Raw genomic sequence first — 20721 nt, 5'->3', positions numbered from 1 at the left:
CTTTAAGGTTCAGGAGAATGATTTGCTGATTCAAATGGACAACAGAGAAATCTGATTAAATAATAATATATTTATGATCATTACTGTTTATTGAGCTTTTACTAATACCGAGGATAATCTTGAGCATTCCTCATTAAATATCATAATCATTTTGCTTAACAATCTGGTAAGGTCCACCTATTTCAGAAACAAAGATCGTGAGATTAAGAAAACTGACCAAAGTAACAAGCACAGTAAGGTGTTAAACCCATATGTATCTGAATCCAAAGTAAAGAAATTTTTTTTTGGTGGAAGGGGCGGAGGGAGGAGGTGGAAACGGAGTCTCACTCCCTCACCCACGTCGGAGTGCAGTGGCACAATCTCGGTTTAGCGCAACCTCCGTCTCCCAGGTTCAGGCGATTCTCCTGTCTCACACTCCTGAGCAGCTGGGATTACAGGCATGCGCCACCATGCCCAGCTGATCTTTTTCCATTCGTTTTTAGTAGAGGCAGGGTTTCACCACATTGGCCAGGCTGGTCTCAAACTCCTGACCTCAAATGATCCACCAGCCTCGACCTCCCAAAGTGCTGGGATTACAGGAGTGAGCCACCATGGTCGGCCCCAAGTAAAGAATTTTTAACTAGATAATTTGGACTTTCAAAACTGGGACAGAGTTGGTAATTTAAAATAAAAATCCTCTTGCAAGAATATCTGAAGCTAAAATGTTCCAAAGCACAATTGGAGCTGTAAACAAGTTAGTAGTCTATAAGGAGAAGTATAAATACATTCTAAGAATTAATCCAGGGGGAGGAATGTGGTTTAAGCAGTAATTGATAGGTGAAGATGAGCACAAAAATCAGGAAACACATAACTGTACCTATAAGTTGCTATTTCTTTAAATCTTGCCTTAAGTGTTATTTTTAAATAAATAAATATGCTAGAAAACATTTATTCTTTGAGGTTTTAGTACACAGAATATTTTAATTTCCAAATACCACAAATGAGGTCTAAAACATGATTAAATAACTAACTCCATTATCCTTACAACTATTCAAACAATGAAGTTTCACACGAGTGATGCCACCTCCTACACTGTCACACATTACAAAGTTATAGTCACAGGTTTTTAAAGAAATAACATTGGGAGGCTAAGGCAGGTGGATCACGAGGTCAGAGGATGGAGACCATCCTGGCTAACACGGTGAAACCCCGTCTCTACTAAAAATACAAAAAAATAGCTGGGTGTGGTGGCAGGCGCCTGTAGTCCCAGCTACTCCGGAGGCTGAGGCAGCAAAATGGCGTGAACCCGGGAGGCGGAGCTTGCAGTGAGCCGTCGCGCCACTGCACTCCAGCCTGGGCAACAGAGTGAGACTCCGTCTCCAAATAAATAAATTAATTAATTAAAATAAAATTAAAAAATAAATAACAGCTTTTCCGGGTTAAACTTCCAATCTCAAGCCTATTCATGATGATAAATGTCACAGGGTCAAAAACCTACAGGGAAAATCTATGTTAGCTCTAAGGTGGGTTAACCAGTACATACTGGTTAACCCAAAATGCATTTATTAGGAACAAGGCAAGTACTACACACCCTTCATTTTGAAGATACTCATAAACTCAATTAACAATTTCCAATAACAAAGCTTGTCCCTTTTATGTATAATAACATCACAGAACTCTATGATACAAGCACATACAAGTCAGGTGAAAACTGACTTGGCCATACAGGTTTACAATCTAACTAGAAAGCGTAAATATCACAAATAAATAGGTGTAAATACAATCAGTACATTGATAAACATACTTTATACACTTATGCAGTAAATACTCAAAAACATAAGCAATGAAAATAACATAGAATACTTGTTGAATGGACGAAACTCATCCCAGTGAAGTTTCCTGAATATATTTTTCCTTCAATTTTTATTGTAAAACCAAAGCTAAATTTTCCCTAAACAAGTTTGTCCCTAAATATAAACAATGCATCCAACATTATAGAAATCAATTTTTAAAAATCTGTTGCTCGTAAACTATTAACATCATTATATTCAAAGGAAATGTTAAAATTAAAATTTTAATATTTTAATTCTAAATACTATCATCAACATTTGCTTCACACATCTGCAATATGAAAGTGGTAACATCTAAAGATTTAACATTTTAAAATAATATTTTCACCACCTTTTAGCCATTGTATTACATCTAAGTTATGCAATTTTTTACCCTTTTATTATTTTTTTTACACTCTCTCCCTTTACTGGAGATTATTGCCTTCTTCTCTGACATCATAACTAGATAATATCTCAATGACCTGTTACTGTATCCTCGGATAAGATGAGATAGCATCTCCAGTAAGGTCAGATATGAGTCAACCATGTGATATGGGTACTGAAAAAATCCAATTAAATGTTAAACTGACCTGACAGAATAACAGTATCTAGAATAAGGGAGATGACATTCCCACTCTCATCAGCAATGGTCAGATGGCATGATCAATACTGTGATACAGATGACCCAGAAGCACAATAATATTCTAAGAAGGGGGAAAAGGAAGGGTGAAAGACTAACATCATAACATATTTGGAATGGCAGAAAGAATCAAGGGTATTACATGTTGACTGTGCGATTAGGAAAACAATCGGGATAGAAAACGTTTCAAATGTTTGAAAACTTCAAATGAGACTACTCTATACGTTCCCAAGGGATATACTCTTAATAAAATGATGGGTTGAGAATACTAGATATAGTTTCAACTCAAAGTAAATAAGAACCTCTCAACATCAGAATTGCTCGCAGATGATGTGTTGCTTGAAATATTAGTCAACATAAAGAGACTGGAGGTGTTTATGCCAAAAGTGGGGAGTTGGCCTAGATTACCCTTAAAGCAGTTATACGATATGATTCTATCAGTCTTCTCAAAGCTCAGAATTAAAATACTTAATAATGTTGAGTGGTGGATGTTTTTCCAATGTGGCCTGGAATCTGCAGTTATCAACCTACAATTGTCTGATTTTTATCAGCAAAGTATTAAAAAGTTTTTCATTTTCCCAATTTAAGAAGTTTATGCACTGGACATTGCTTTTCAAAAGTTATTTTTTGAATAGTGGTGGTAACCAAAGGTTGTGGCTTGGGGGGTGTGGAGAATGGGGACATGTTGGTCAAAGGGTACAAAATTTCAGTTAGACAGGAGATATAAATTATGGCGATCTATTTTACAGCATGATAACATATAGTTGGTAATAAATAATGCACTACACACCTGAAAATTGCTGAGAGTAGATTTTAAATGTTATCACCATATACACACATACACACACACACAAATGATAAATATGTGAGATGACAGATGATAATTAGCTTGATTATTTCACACTGAGTGTGTATATATATATGTTAAAACATCACTTTGCTCACCATAAATATATACAATTTCATTTGTCAATTAAAAATAATAATAAAGTTATATACATAATTTTTTAAATTTCAAATGGTATGGCTTTATATAATTCTGAATGACTCACTGACTGATTGAATCATTGTCATTCATTCAACAAATATTTATTCAGAGCCTGGTATGTGCCAAAGACTGCCAAGTGGCATACAAAAAGAGAGAATAAGACAAAGCCTATGCTTATAATATGTCAGGGTAAGCAGACACCCAAAAATAATCATTTCCAAAGTGTAAGATCTTATTCTAGAAGCCTGTGCTCTGGGAGCACACTGGAATGGCATTTAACTTTCCCAGGAGAATCAAGGAAGACTTCACTGAGGAGGTGATATTTGAGCTGGGCTTTAAAAGATTAATAGGATTTCACTAGACAGTAAGGGAATGGAATGATATTTCAGGCAGAAGAAGCATTATGTACTCAGAGGCATGAAAGTACATGGTGTGGTTAGTGAAAAAGGCAAGAAATTTGGTAAAGCTGAAATGTGAGGCATACAGTATGGAAAGAGTGAAAAGAAGATTGACAAAGTAGATCATGACTAAATATCTGGGGTCAATATAAGCCATGCTAAGGTGTTTGGGTTTAACCTTGCGCACAAAGAAATGTTTTCAAGTAGAAAGGTGACATGGTCACATTTGCAGTTTAGACAATATATATGCATCATGTGTGAGAAACTCATTTCTATAAATACTAGTTTTTGCCTTGAAACATTTCAGGGGTAGTGGAATCCTCAAATTACTGGCACCAGCAAGGGTAAATTAATGGGCACTAGATGGCGACATAGAGTGCCCAAGTCTTCATAACATCAGTTACTATTTCTGAGCCTGTATTTTTGACTTAAATAATTCCTTTATTCAAAAATCCCATTAAATGAATATGTACTATTTAGACTGATTGGCATGAAGTAATAGACTACTGTAAGGGGAACATGCATTTTTTAAAAGAGGTAAAGCCCATGTTGGTGCATGATGGAAAAGGCAGTTGAGGATTATAAAAATATTTGGAGAAAATTAAAAATACAACCTTGAGTTCAATGGAATCTTAAATTTCTCTTTCAAGAGTTGCCATTTGTTTTTAAATAATAATAATACATACATATGTAAAACACCTAAAATTCATAAAGTAATTTTATATTCACCATCTCTCCTCTTCTTCAATTACCACCATTACAATATGGACAAACATTACAATTCACATTTTACAAGGAATGAAACTGGGGCTCATGTAAATTATTTTCCCAATTTATATGGTACAGTTAATAAATAATAGTACCAAAACCAAAACTCTAGTTTTTGGATTACAAATCCAGTCTTTGGTTCACTTTGTCATGTTTCACAACTGAAAAACAATTGAGAACTAGGACAAGATTAAGACAAGGAAATGATAGAACCAAATGATTCTAATGCCATTCTGTGATAAACAGAGAGGAAGAGAATGCAAATGCTATAAATTGGATTGTATATTCATTAAGCCCATGGTTTCTAACAATTATTTTGGAAGAATTTATATGTCAAAGAAAATTATGACCAATATTTAGTTATACCAAGGAATTTACATTGGAGAAGCTCTATATATTTTTAATGTTTGGTTGATAATATGTTAACATGATTAGTAAGAAACACAAAAATAGTTTGTAACTTAGGATGTAAAATGTTCCAAATAACTATAAATTCCTTATAGAGAAGCAGTTCTGTTTGCCCCATGTCATCACGCCTTTAAAATTAGACACAAAAGTTTGAATACTCAACAGTAGAATTGTTTATTTAGTAGTGTGGAAGGTCTCCCTCTGTCTATTTCCTGAGGGAAAGCGGCTACAATGAGCCTGCTTGAATTATGAGAATAAGGTTTTCCTTTTTTAAAGAGTTTATTCTAACAGATAGGGGGTAACTTTTATTTCTGCCTTCCTCTCTTGCCACTCCATCTCCAGCTAAGAATCCAATCCCTTAACAGCTGTCCTCGTTTTTCTTGTTGTTGATGATACTCTCCACCAAGACAAACTAAACCAGACTGAGACCATGCCATTTTAGCATTATGAAACAAGAAAGAAAGCAAAAGTCATAAGCAGAGCAATACAGGAATTTGAGATGTACAGAGGAATTGAAAAAAGAGGAGCTGATAGGAGCATTCTCTTTCAAAGCTCAATTTAGTGTTCCAACTACTTAAAACCCTATCACAATATACTCTATGCCGTCGGTGAAGAAAAATGCCAGTTTTAAAACATTATGTTCACTTTTTTATAAAAGGTAAAACATGTTAAGGTCCATATGTAAAATCTTTCCAACAGATCAGTTCATCTGCAAATTAGTAGCTGAAGTCTGCTCAAATGCAGAGGAAACTTCCATTTAGGTCTTGAAAAAGAATAGAGCTCATTTTAAAACATCTTTATTTATTTGTGCAACAATGAGTTTAGAAACAAAGTATCCAGTATATTTTCCTAGAGTTAAAAAAAGAAATATTTTTATTGAGTACATTCCAAAACAATTAAATTCTCTTACCCCACCCTTATCCCCAACTGAATAGTTTTCGTTTGACCTTGAATTACCCACTTACTGATTTACAAACTGGTCAAATTCAGCATATATACCCACACTCATACAAAATGCATTCAGGTTTCCCTTTTTGGATTAAAAACTAAAATTTTATTTTACAGTGAAAGTTAATTTGTTAGGTAAGACCCAATTAAATCAAGAAAGAAATATAAACTTACTTCTTCCAAATTTGAAAATTATCCATGAGATCTTCACCAATAAGCTACATCTTTTCCATGCGTTATGATCATACTCCATTTTTTAAACCAAATACAAAAGTATGCAAAGAGAAAGGGGACTATTATCTTTGATCATAAGTGTTGATATCCTAAATTAAATCTAAGATTTGGGGCCTTATTAATACAAAGGGAGAAAATAATTAACTGAAGATGTCATTAGTAAAAATTTTCATTAACTTCTATCTCTATAATTTCTGGCCTTTCCAGCTTTTGGTTGCAGCTTTCCAGAAGTGCATGTCCTTTTCCTAGCCTTAGCTCTGAAAATATTGCTTCTACCCATAAAGTCATGTTGACAATGCTTTAAATATTGAATTATAAATTTTCTATATAAGAATTAATGAGCCTATTTCATGTTTTAACACTGAAAACATAGTCTAAGAGTTTACAACGTCTTTTAATAATTTGTTTAAAAAGCAGTTGAAGGTCAGGCATGGTGGCTCACACCTGTAATCCCAGCACTTTGGGAGGCCGAGGTAGACTGCTCACTTGAGGTCAGGAGTTTGAAACCAGCCTGGCCAACAAGGTGAAAACCCGTCTCTACTAAAAATTTTTTTAAAAAATTAGCCGGGTGTGGTGGCAGCCATCTGTAATCCCAGCTACTCGGGAGGCTGAGGCAAGAGACTCACCTGAACCCAGAGGCGGAGGTTGCAGTGAGCTGAGATTGCACCACTACACTCCAGCCTGGGCAGCAGAGCAAAACTCTGGTCTCAGAAGAAATAATAAAATAAATGAAAGTAGTTGAAACCAGAAAAAAAGAGAGCATCTAACATATAGGAGCAGAATTTTGAGATACAAAGTTTTACTCCACATTTTCTTTGTCACTAATATTCCCCCACTATTCCTTGCATTCATAAGCCCTTATTTTCAGAATTTATTGTCTCTTATGGTTTTAATATGTGTCCCCTCCAAATCTCATGTTGAAATATGGTCTCCAGTGTTGGAGGAGGGCCTGGTGGGAGGTATTTGGATCATGGGGGTAGACACCTCATGAATGGCTTGGCACCATCTCCTTGGTAATAAGTGAGCTCTCACTGTGAGTTCACATGAGATCTGGTTGCTTGAATGCATGTGGCACCTCCTCACATCCTTGCTCCTGCTTTTGCCATGTGAAGTACCTGCTTCTCCTTTGCCTTCTGCCATTACTGTAAGATTCCTTAGGCCTCCCCAGAAACCAAGCAGATGCCAGCACCATGCTTCCTGTACAGCCTGTAGAACTATGAGCCAATTAAGCCTCTTTTCTTCATAAATTAACCTGTTTCAGGTATTTCTTTATGGCAATACAAGAATGGCCTAACACACTCTCCAAGAAGTTTCAAATCACATAAGACTAAATGTTGGTATTCTTACTGCCAGCCAATCAGTGTAGGTTCACCCTCTTTTATTTTGCAGTGAGAAGAAAAAAAAAAAAAAACTAAATTCAGACAGCTGATTTTGATTTATAGATACATTCATTTTATTTATAAGTATCAGGCATACTGTTTTCCAAGCTTCAGACCTCCAATGAGAAGGCAAAGCTTAATGTGACTCGGTCTTATTACCTGGCTAGTTTGAAAGGCAAAATAAGTGACAGTAAAGAAATAAAAGACAGCTAAACCAGATGATGTTGGTTTGTAAACTTTAATGACTACTTATTAAACTTTTGCAAAAAATGAAATTGGTTATTATCTATATCAGTGATTTCCAATGGCGGCTACTGTAAGAATGGCTTGGGAACCTTTTAAAACATACCAATGCCAAAGACCTGCCTTACACCAATTAAATCATATTTGGCAGTGCCAAGTTTAAAGCATACCTGAGATAGTATTTTATTAAGACTGTTTAACAAAGTTATCAAGAACACAAGCTACTTTCAATCTAAACTTCATTTTCTTCATCCCCAAAATGGGCAGAATAACTACATTATGTGGATACTGTGAGAATTAAAAGAAATAATGCTTAAGAAGAATCCAGAACAATGACTGGCTGACAGTATGCACTCACTTGTAGGTGGTATTGCCATTAGAGCTCCTGCTGCTCTGCACTGGTAGAACCGGTAGGTGTTACAGAAAGGAAATGGTATGCCTATGAATAAGGAAAAGGAAGAACACTCTTTAAACATCAATCGCAGCCAGCAATGTGCTATACCCATGAGACAGGATATACAGCAGCAAATCATACTTAGCATTCCTGTGATAGACGTTAACCTTAATGAAGTATCTTCATGCCATACGCAGGACCACAAAAGCCTCTGCGGGACCCAACATACAATTTCCTGTAATAACTCGTGAATCCCATTCATTAAGTTAGTCACATTGAACATTCTTATTCAATTTCTCTATATCTAATGCCAATAAACTACAAAACATGTAGTATATGTTCCTATTTATATCTGCATGTAAACATAAATACATATTTTTACATAGATATGAAACATTAAAAAACAAGTAATTTTTTGTCTATATAATTTTCCTGTAGTGGCCGAATTTCCTACAATAAGCATACATCATTTTTATAAGTAAGATTACATAGCTGATTTCATTTTAATTAAACAAATAAAAAGTCATATATTTAAAACTATGAAGACACTACACCTTTCTACAATGAATTTATTAGAAGTTTATTTACAGATATTGTTATTGTCTGCACTAACCTTAAGACTCCTTAAAGAAAAAAAAATGGCAAACAGTAAAATGCAATCAATCCAGTCAAATTCATGGTGTTATAAAGTTCTTCAGAACAGCACTAACATGGAAGAGTTTTATAACAGGAAAAGAAAAACCAAATAAGAGAGAAAGAGAATGTAAATAAATTATTTAGCCCTCCCTTTTAAAAAGTAAATATTTTCAGAATAGATTATTTCTTTAATTATACTACTGACATATTCTTTCCCTAAATTCTAATTCTGATCCAAATCTTTTTCTCTACTTCTTTTTTCTCCTCATATTTTAAGATTATAAGACTGTTCTCAAACTGTTGGCACCTGCTAGATCACTTGATGAGGGTTCAACAAGCATGTGGACCACCAGTTTTAGTTGGAGGAATGCCATTGTTTACAATCTTTCATCAAGGTACCTCTAATTGGCTCAGTGATAAATTGTGTGAGCCATAGATCAGGTGAAATTTTTATCCAGAAAAATAATTTTAAAATCTCTTTGTTTTTTTACTGAATCAGAAAATCATGACATACTTCGAGGTCACTGAGATTAATACTGAATTCGAGATGGCTCTGTCAGGTAGTTCTAGATAATTTGCAACAAGCATCAACCCAGAGGTTATGAAAAGGTTTCTCACTGAAGACTACCTTCAAAATGTAACAGATGCTAAGTCAAAAATTCTATTACACATAAACCTAAAACGTTGAAGGTTTTAACTTGGAAGATGGAGAAAAAATGGATTCTTAATTCATCTTTTGACAGCACTCAGTCCTATAAAGTTGTTAGAAAAAAAAAGTATTTCTTCATGTTTTGCACCCGGAGATTATTTTTAAAAGGGCTTAATAATGTGGCATCAATTATTTCCCCCCCAAATGAGTAAACACATCAAATTTTGGGTAAGAGTCATGTTCTCAATGATCATTGAGCCATAGGTACCAAAATTTATATTCTAAAGAAATTCTGCTATCTTGTCCTCAACTAAAAATCTTGTTGATCTTAAATTAATATGTCAAGGCTACTTAAGGATTGATATGTATGACTTAATAAAACTACTTGAAACTATAGGAATAGTTTTTATAGGATTAACAAGTATTATGAAGAAATATTTTTTCATTTTTTCATTCATAGTTGCAAAATGTAGGTTATGAAATAACTTTAAAAAACAACATTTCCATTCATGTAAAAACCTCCCTCTCCTTGCTATGGGCAAGTCTGGTTCTCCATACTGTCACAATGACACGTTCTCAATCAACATCACAGCTCAGGAAATAATTATTAAAAACAAACACACACAAATATCTATTATAGAGTATGGGTTTTCAGTGATAAGAAAAACAAACGTCATCAAGCATTTCTTCACATATTCACAGAACAAATGCCAAGAGCTTATTTAGACCTTCCAACTTAAAATTTAATTATCTGCTACCACATACGTTAGATAGTATCTGTTTTTCCACAATACAGTAATATGTTGATATAATGCAAAATCCAACAATTTGGTATGATAAAGGAATTTTATCAATACTTTCTTCTGCTTTCCCACTGAACATATTTGTCATCATCTTTGAGGCTGATTTACTAGTTTTGAAGCAATCCTGCACATTACTTGTAACTGTTTTTGCTATGAGGAGTACAATTCTGAATGAAGTCTTTGTAGTTTTGATCTTTTCACCTTTAGTAATAAAAGTCACCTATTTTGTACCAGAAAACAGTAAAATGGCAAAAACAAAGTTTCAATAGCTTCCTTTGATTATTTGACAAAGTTTGAGAAAAGACAACATACTTGGAACCAGAGAAACCAGGAAGAAAAAGGACTGCTGGTATTTGTCACTGGGCTTTCTATTTGTGCTTCTTAAGCCGATTGTACGAAATCCTTCCACTTGCATGCTCACTTCTCCCAGCACTTATTAAATGTACATTTTATTGCTCCAGAAAACTATTCACTATTTATACTTATAATCATTATTGTAAATTATTGTTAGAATTTTCATATTTTTATATTTTAATGAATCTACTTTAAACTACTGATACATTTTTGTGAATTGGAAATAGAAAGGTAACAATGAATAATGCAAAATTTAATAAATGTAAACAATCTGCAATTTATGTAAAACATATTAACCCAGACATACTATATATACTGTATCCTCTTAAATGACGGTTGGTTGAGATAAACACAAGCAAATCAGTTTCAGGATCTAATTTGGTGGTGAACAGCTTTCACTATACTAAAGTTAACTTCATGCATAATGAAATTGTTTACAAGGCCTGCATTCCACACAATGACCTGGAATTGTGATAATTCCTCAGTCCCAGAAATACTATATTCATGATTTTGTAATAAACAACACTAATAATTATTAAGAGCTAAGAAAATTTTCTGGCCAGGCACGGTGGCTCACGTCTGTAATCCCACCACTTTGGGAGGCCGAGGCAGGTAGAACACGAGGTCAGGAGATCGAGACCATCCTGGCTAAGACGGTGAAACCCCGTCTCTACTAAAAACACACAAAAAATCAGCCGGGCATGATGGCGGGCGCCTGTAGTCCCAGGTACTCGGGAGGCTGAGAGAGGAGAATGGCGTGAACCTGGGAGGCGGAGCTTGTAGTGAGCCAAGATCGCGCCACTGCACTCCAGTCTGAGCAACAGAGCGAGACTCCGTCTCAAAAAAAAAAAAAAAAAAAAAAAGCTAACAAAATTTTCTAAATTAAATCCTAAATCTTTTCTTAATTGGATCACATCTTCACATACACACAAATCTACTATTTCTATCTCAATTCAGTTAGCTTTATATTCCTGACCTGGTTTGACTCAGATAGAAAAGTTCCCACACAAGCCTATGCAACAACTCATTTTGAGACCATTTCAAGGTCTGCCTATTTAATGTAGTTTAAATCCTATGTCAAAGTCAGGGCCTTGGGTTTATATGATTTATACTGATAAATCATAATGATAATCATAATAGTATCCCAACAGAAATGTCTGTCATTTCAGGTAAGATAAATAATCTTGACTAAATTAAAACAAATGTTGAGGTGATTATCACTATGTACATTTCAAAGCAACCATAAGCTTCACAAAATGAATCAAATTCACAGTTGCTACTCTCACAAAGTTTATGTATTAAAGACTATTGTGAAAGGTCATCCATTAGTCTTTTCTCACACAAATAGGAAGTGAAACCAACAATTTGCCCTTTGTTTATAAAGATGTGACTATTTTTAAATTGTTATTTACACTTAAATTGAGCATTTATTTAGCACTTGTCTTAAAACAGTAATTTCTGGATGATATATAAAACAGTATTTATTAAAGGCTTCTATGTAAAAAAGGATTTATAGCAATCCATGCATGTATTAGCTTGCTTCTACAACCTCACCTTTCACAGGTACACATACTTGAACCTCCAAACTTACTCCATTCATACTGAACTATGTGAACGATATGCAAACCCGTGAACCTGTCATATACTTTTTTTTTAATGCTAAGCTTGTTAATAAGCTGTTTCTCTTCTTTTTTTTTTTTTTTTTTTTTTTTTGAGACGGAGTCTCGCTCTGTCGCCCAAGCTGGAGTGCAGTGGCCGGATCTCAGCTCACTGCAAGCTCCGCCTTCCGGGTTCCCGCCATTCTCCTGCCTCAGCCTCCCGAGTAGCTGGGACTACAGGCGCCCGCCACCTCGCCTGGCTAGTTTTTTTTTTTTTTGTATTTTTTAGTAGAGACGGGGTTTCACCGTGTTAGCCAGGATGGTCTCGATCTCCTGACCTCGTGATCCACCCATCTCGGCCTCCCAAAGTGCTGGGATTACAGGCTTGAGCCACCGCGCCCGGCCGCTGTTTCTCTTCTTATAAGACACTTAATACTTGTAACTCTGGCTAATTCCTACTCAGCTTTTCAGTGCTCTGTTAGCCATCATGTCCTGTAAGAAGTCTTCCCTGACTTGGGTTAAGTGGCCCTTCTTGTGACTCTATACCTCTCTGGTATATAGAGAGAGAAATTATCACTCAACAGCAATTATTATAGGATATTGAAAATGTCCAATGCCCTGCCTGACTCTCCCACTATACCATACATTCTCAAAGAAAAGGAGTATCTGGTGGTTACTTTTGTATTTCTAGCACCTAGACAAAGAACAAGTATTGACTAAATATATTTCAGAATACAAGTTGGGTATTCCTTATCCAAAGTGTTTCATATTTCAGATGTTTTCAGAGTTTAGAATATTTGCATACACATAATGAAATATTCTTACAATAGAACCCAAGTCTAAACACAAAATTTATGTTTCACATATACCTTATATATGTAGCCTGAAAGTAATTTTGTACAATATTTTATAATAATTTTGTGCACCTCTCAAGTACAGTTAGGTGTGAAATTTTCCACTTCTGGAATCATGGCAGTGCTCAAAAAGTTTTGGGCTTTGGAGTATGTTATTTCAGATTTTCAGATTACGGATGCTCAACCGGTATAAGGCAAACTGTTTAGTCAATGTTATTTCTCAGAAGAAAGACTCTCATATTATGGGCCACACTTCCAATTACTTTCTTATAAACAACAAAGCAGTATTTAGGAAAGATTTATTAGCAAGAAATGACCTCAATTGGTATTGGTTTGTCACGGCTTTACAGGTCAATCGGCTAGAATAGTTAAAAATAGAGGCAAAATAAAATGTAATACAAGTTTAGTTTTTATTTCTGGAATCTTTTTTCACAATTGCAAATGTTAGATGCTGATTTAAATATGCCTCGCAAACATCATATAAAATAGCCAAAAGATTATATCGTTATATAGTAGAGATCATAAATATATGCTTAAAGAACAAGTGTTGAAAAAATTCCCATAGAGTTATGGAAATGGTATTTGTGTCTTCTGATGAAATTTTAAGTGACAGTATCAAAGATGAATTTAAAACATGTTATAACTAAAATAACTTAGGTAAAACCAAAAATGATGTGGTTCAGAAAACACTGAAAAGGTACTAATTTTATAAATGTATGTGAAGAATATGAATAAAACTTTCACAAAGTTAGGATTGAAAATTAATATTAGTAAATTAAAATATTATTTTATATGACTAGTTAAAATTATGCATATTTTATGAAATTATAAGTAAATATTTGTCTCTCATATCTAAAGCTCCCTTCAAAAGGGTTTTTTATGATAAAATATGAAATTCATTAACTTAGACTTACATTATTTGGGGGCATGTATGACATTTGATAAATATATGATTAAGTGAATGAATTAAGCTCTCTTCATCTTAGAAATCAAAACTAGAATTATATTATCAAACACTTTTATGTTTGTTTATATAAAAACAATTTTAATATATTTTATTAATTATGATACTTTAAGAATATATGCATTCCTATGGGTCCTCTGAATCTCTCAATGATTTCTTAACTTTTATTTCACTTTCTATAATCCCTACCATAAATATGCAGTCACATACCATCTCACGCATACAGGCTAACTGGCATGTAAACTTAGGGAACTTTTTACCAAAACTTTTATGTGCATATGACAGTTCTGATTAAAGGCTATGATCAATATGTCCACTGATACGGACATATGGTTAAAATATCACTGTGTAGTTTTCCCTACAGAAAAGGGTAACAATAAAAGGATGGTAATAAGATGAAAGCTACTCTACAACTCTATTAGAAACAACAGAAAAACAAAGTCAATCCAAAATCATAAGAAGACAAAATTACAAATTTTTGTTTTTAAAATAATGATCTATCATTTTTTAGCACAATCTTCAATTTCAGGTGTAAGCTTCAATTCCAATACTCAGAAATTCCAAAATGCTGTTATTTAAATTATTAATGACTTAACAGAAATTTTACCCCAATACTAAAACTTAAAGCTTAAGGTATCTTGGCTAAATATTTTTGCTAGCTACATTCACTCAATAATTCATTCAGACATTTAGATAATAATTAAATGACTATTAAGGTCCTATTATATTTTGGGTAGTATGTTAGTTCCTATGGTGACAATGAGAAGAAAAAAGCAGACACAATTCTGTTTTCATATTACTGATGCCTTGTGGGAAACAGACATTAATCAATAATCGTAAAATTATTATATAATTATAAATAGATTTTGGAGAGAAAAATGAGATTCCATGATAGCATCTGAGGAAAAAAAAATTGACATGCTTGGGAATATTTCACTGAGAAAGTGATGCTTAAGCTGATATGATAGATGGGCAGGAGTTTAGAGACCAACAAATTAAAGCTAATAGGGGCCAGGATTAATATGAAGAGGTTCTTTTTTAAATGAATACATAGATATTCATAGGAAGTAAGAGCTATTGATTAGTAAATTGTTGGGACAGGAATTAATGTTGTTACAGTTATAATAGTTTGTTCTCCTAAAATAGTTTGTTCTCCTAAACTGGCGAGAAATCATTCTGGAAATGCTGGCCATAGTATCTTTGTGTTTGACAAACCCGTTTTTTGTAAGACAAATTTCAGCAAGTTCTTTTTCCAAAGAATTATCATACATTTAGAATTATACTTTCTGTCTTCATCTAGTTTCACACTGCTATGAAGACCTACCTCCGATTGGGTAATTTAGGAAGAAAAGAGGATTAACTGACTTAACAGTCCCACAGGCTGTACAGGAAGCATGGCTGGGAGGCCTCAGAAAACTTACAATCATGGCAGAAGGTGAAGGGGGAGCAAGCATGGCTTACCATGGAAGAGCAGGAGAGAGAAAGTGAAGAGGGAAGTGCTACACACTTTTAACCAACCAGATCTCGGTGAGAACTCACTCACTATCATGAGAACAGCAAGGGGGAAATCCGCACCCATGATCTTATCACCTCCCACCAAGTCCCTCCCCCAACATTAGGGATTACAATACAACATGAGATTTGGGTGGGGACACAGAGCCAAACGATACCAGTGAAATCCTAATTGATGAGACTTTAGCCACAATTTAATGATATATAAAACTTTCTAAAGATAAAAGTGTGGTTAGGCACGGTGGCTCACACCTGTAATCCCAGCACTTTAGGAGGCCTAGGTGGGCAGATCACGAGGTCCGTCCAGACAATCCTGGCCAACATGGTGAAACCCTGTCTCTAATAAAAATACAAAAATTAGCTGGGCATGGTGGCACATGCCTGTAATCCCAGCTACTCGGGAGGCTGAGGCAGGAGAATCGCTAGAACCAGGGAGTTAGAGGTTGCAGTGAGTGGAAATTGCGCCAGCGCACTACAGCCTAGGTGACAGAGTGAGACTCTTTCTCAAAAAAAAAAAAAAAAAGTGACTAGACCACAGTACTATCTCGTATACTAAAGAAATATGGAATTAAAGAGATGAGATTATAATTATGCTCTAATAATAAATGGAAATTCATCTTCCTGCAAAGTTTAACTAAAAGACAAATATCTTGTTCATGAAGAAGCTTGTCAAGTTTTCATTCCTATCACTGATTATCCTACACACACACACACACACACACACACACACACACACAAAAGTGAGCTAATTTAAGAAATCATAAATTTAAATTACTGAGAGTTTTGTTATCATGTTTGAGGTATATCTAATTTTCACTATAAACCATAAATGCTATCATAGGAAACTCAGAAAATGCAAAAAGCTAGAAATTTCAGAAAATAAAATTATTCAGAATCCCATCACTGTAAAATGAGCACTGTAAACATTTTGATGTTTGAATTGTTTTTATTAATAACAATTTTCTTTAATTGAATTTTTAATTAATTTCAAAAATCTTTATAGCTAATCAATCTCTATGGTCATTCAGTTTTTTGTACTCTTCAGTTTTTTGTACTCTTCACTAAAACCCACAGTGAAGGCTAATCTGAATGCTGACATCACTGCCTATAATTCTCTCTGCTGTGGTTTAGCCATTTTAGCTCCCCTTTCAAGAATAGTAATTCACCCTGAACTACATATTGTTAACCACAGATAAAGAAGTACAAAACAAAGCCTATGTTGTTTTCCTGTGAAATCCAAACGAGAAATAGTGACTTTAAAATATTTGATCTATCCCTTTAAAAGATGTAACACATTGGAGACTATAAATCTTCTCCCTATGAATCCAACAGAGCTTTTCTTTTCCTTCTTCATTGGAACTGTTTCTTGTTTATTTGTTTTGCTTTTATTTCAGTTCAAAACCATATAAAGTAACTGAATTGGTTTTAGGTCAAAGCTATGTATTTTTGGGTGTCATCAAATATTAGAACCATTCAGAATGGCAAGATGCCCACATCCTGAGAAGTAAACAGGGATGGAAGCCAACCATAACTCCAATCTCTCTCAGAGCGGTGAGTTCACTAATCAGCAAGAGCTTATTTAAGTGGAATAGTGAGAGTACTTGCTCAATAATTTGATATAAATTTCTTTTTTAAATGAATGCATATAGTTAAATTTGTGTAAATTAAATATGTGTATATCAACTTACATTTATTGAAGAGATTCTACTGTATTTCATCCTAACTTTCATTAGAATACATATACATTCTATAATTTAAGAATTTCTGTATTGAAACCTGCGAATAATTTGTTCTCTGCTTATATTATTTGAATGCCCTATAAACCAGTCTGATTCTTAAATTCTGAATCAAACTTCTAAGAGATTAAGATGATAATATCCAGAAAAATAGAGGAAGAAAGGATGAAAACAACAGAATGTATTGGTATTACGACACGTTGCAAAGATTTTATTGGGTTTAGTTTGTGGTTGGTTTATCACTACATTGCAAAAAACTCTCCCATAAACTACGAATGATTGCAATTTCAATTAAATTGGGCTTTCATGTTAAATTGTTTAAATTAGTTCTTTACTCTGTAGGCATAATCGTAGCCGACTGTCTCCCATTAATCAATATCTGCTTTGTAAAATTAAATATTCCAAATTTTAACATGTGAGGCATTGAAAAATACACAATGCTTTTCACACACCCAAGACAGAAAGCCTATGACTCAACTTATGAAGACACAAACTATAGAGAAATAGCTGTGAAAAAATACTTCTTATTATGATAAAAATATCAAATGATCTGTTTATAGGGAGCAATAAAAGCCACCATGTCAACTTTCAACATAGGTTGTTCTTTTTCATTTGTATTTCCGGGAAAGCACTGAATAGTCATCCAGTTTAATTATTCTTTAAACTTTTTAAATTTAAGCTCAACAATTTGAATCATAGCAAGTTTGTAAGCTTCTCAACTAACGTCTTAATATTAAAAATGAAGAACTTAGGCTTAGATAGATGGTATGAATTATCTCACATTTTTGCACTTACTCAGTAGCAGCATTAGAACCCCAACTCAAATCTTTTCCCAGTCAAGTATTCCATTAGAACACTACAGCATGTTCTATTTTGAGTCTCTCTAGGCTAAGACTACATAGTTCAGTGAAAATTAATAATGCATAATTAATTATTTGCCAAACAGGAGGAATATTTAAGGTTAACCATTATCGTGCAAGCAACAATTACTTAGATAATACAAAATCAACTGATTTGACACTCTGATTATTATAAATCATAAAACAAATAAAAAACTAGGAATGGCTCCCAGGTTGGTCCATAGTGGGATGATTAATATCCCTACATGTATTCATAAAAGTAACACAATAATTTTGATTTTTCTTAGCTCTTTATGCTTTTCACACTCAGTATTTTACTCTTATAGTGACTTACAGGCATCAGGAAAATGCAGAAATTAATTATAAGAAGGGTTAGGACTTGCCTCAATTCTCCTGCTAATTCATGTAGAAGGTCTTCAACCTCAGGTCTGAGTTCTTATAGAAATCAAAACTTTTATAGGAGTCCATGTATTCCTGACAGCAGACAAACATTCCAGGGGCTCCTTGAGACAAAGCCATGTACACAATGAAGGTCCCAGTTTGTTGGACTTCTTTCTCTTATCACTAATATATATAGCCACAGAGTAATTTTAATTTACAAACTTTTGCTCCCTCTAACTTACAATATTTTGCTCCCTCCTGGTAACCTCTCTCTCTCACTGACCACTAGCTTTGGGAGAAACCAACTGTCATGTCATAAGGACATTCAAGCAGCCTTACAGAGTGGACTTTGTGGTCAGAAACTGAGACTTCCTACCGAGAACCATAGGATTAAGCCATTTTGGAAACAGATTTCTCTATTCGTTAGATGACCACTGACCTGGCCAATACCTTCACTGCAACCTATAAGAGGCTCTGAGTTAGAAGCACCCAGTAAAGCAGCCCCCAAATTCCTGACCCACAGAAATAGTAAGATTAATGTTTGTTGTTTTAAGCTGCTAAGTCTCTGGTAATTTGTTATATGACAATAGATAGCAAACACCCAGTATGAAAAATCAGGGTTAGCTACTGAATCTGTTTCTTCACCGTTACAATGAGATTATAGAGATACGAATATCTAACATATCGCATTGTTGTAAAGATAAAGAATTTTAAAAACACTGTCCCTAGAAGACAATAAAAGCTCAATGAATGTCATTTTTTATTTTTCTATTAATATTATAACTTTATCATTATCAATCACAGAAGTTTACCATGTTTCATAATCTTTTGCTGGCTCATGTTTACTTCATTAGCTAAGCAAGTGAAATTCATACACTAAAATAAATACAGAGCATTGAAATTAATTATAGAAAACAATACAATAAACGTATTATAAGAAAACACTAAGAATATTTTCATAGCTTTGGGGTAGAAAAATGTTCCTTAGCATAATCCAAGGTAAAGAAACCTCAAAAAGTTGAGAGATATGACTACCTAAAAACTGAAAACATCTTTAGAGTAAATAATTCCACATAAAAGTTAGAAGTCAAATGCCAAAGGGTGAAAATATTTTATATATGTCAAAAAGGGAATATCTTTAAAATACAGTCTTACAAAATAATGAGATACATATAAGCATGTATGGGAGTATGTAAAACATTTTTACAGCAGAATAAAAAACATGCAAGTAAGTGAATAGAAATTTCACAGTAGTTCAAATGACTAGTAAACATATAAAGAGATACTCAAAAAATAAAGGAAATACAAAATGAAAAGGTCATGGGTATCACTTTTTACCTTGGCTTAGACTGAAAATGTTTAGTATCAATGAGGGGGTAGAGAAACTAACACAATCCTGTGAGAGGTAAAGCATTTCTGAAGAGTATTCTGGCAATATGCATCATAACCCTATATGTGCTCACTCATGCCCCTGCAACCTGGCAATGATTTTATCCTAAAGAAATAATCATACAAGTCATGCATGATTTGCAAAGAGTCATGGGCACTGATACACATAAATACTTGAAAAACAAGCATCTTCATATTTTTGCATTTTAAAAAGTTAGCTTATAGAATAATATGTATTATATGTTGCCATTTTTGCATTTTAAAAAGTGTCTTCTCTTCAAAAGTCATTTTTAAAATACCAAACTATACTAATGGTTGCCTGAGGGTATGTGGATAGCATCAGGAGGATCTTCTGTTTATATCCAGAAAATAATAAATCATAAAGCTACCTAGATCTTTAGTAGCCAAATCTTACCATCTCAATTTTGTTATACCATTTACGTAAGTGGTTATCCATATTTCATTATAGGGTGTTTGGGCTTAATATGAGAAAAGGAGGAGCAAAGAAGTAGAATAAGAAAGAATTTATTCTCTTTTACTTAGCCAGAAAATTTGGATTGAGACATAGCTACTTAACAATAACAGGTTTGTGTCTAATGAGAGCCTCAAGGAGTTGGAGTCATTCTGTTGCAGCATACTTTGAGCTTATCTATTCCAGAATATATGTGCTTGTATAAATTCTCTGTTTAGAATAAAAATAATATACATATTCTAATTACTTAAACATATTTTTCAAAATTATTATAGAGTCAAAACAGTCAACACCATTTCATCATC

General features: G+C 34.0%; 1 protein-coding gene across 23 annotated transcripts in view; it reads right to left on the bottom strand.

Annotated features, from left to right (window-relative positions):
* The window catches only part of ZBTB20 (zinc finger and BTB domain containing 20), an 811121-nt gene that overhangs the window by 695087 nt on the left and 95313 nt on the right, over positions 1 to 20721 (bottom strand). The window lies entirely within an intron of this gene.

This window comes from Macaca thibetana, chromosome 2 (genome assembly GCF_024542745.1).
Source record: "Macaca thibetana thibetana isolate TM-01 chromosome 2, ASM2454274v1, whole genome shotgun sequence".
In the NCBI taxonomy this organism is placed as follows: Eukaryota; Metazoa; Chordata; class Mammalia; order Primates; family Cercopithecidae; genus Macaca; species Macaca thibetana.
The sequence above is the reverse complement of the archived record's forward strand: the minus strand, read 5'-3'. Positions and strand labels throughout refer to the sequence as shown.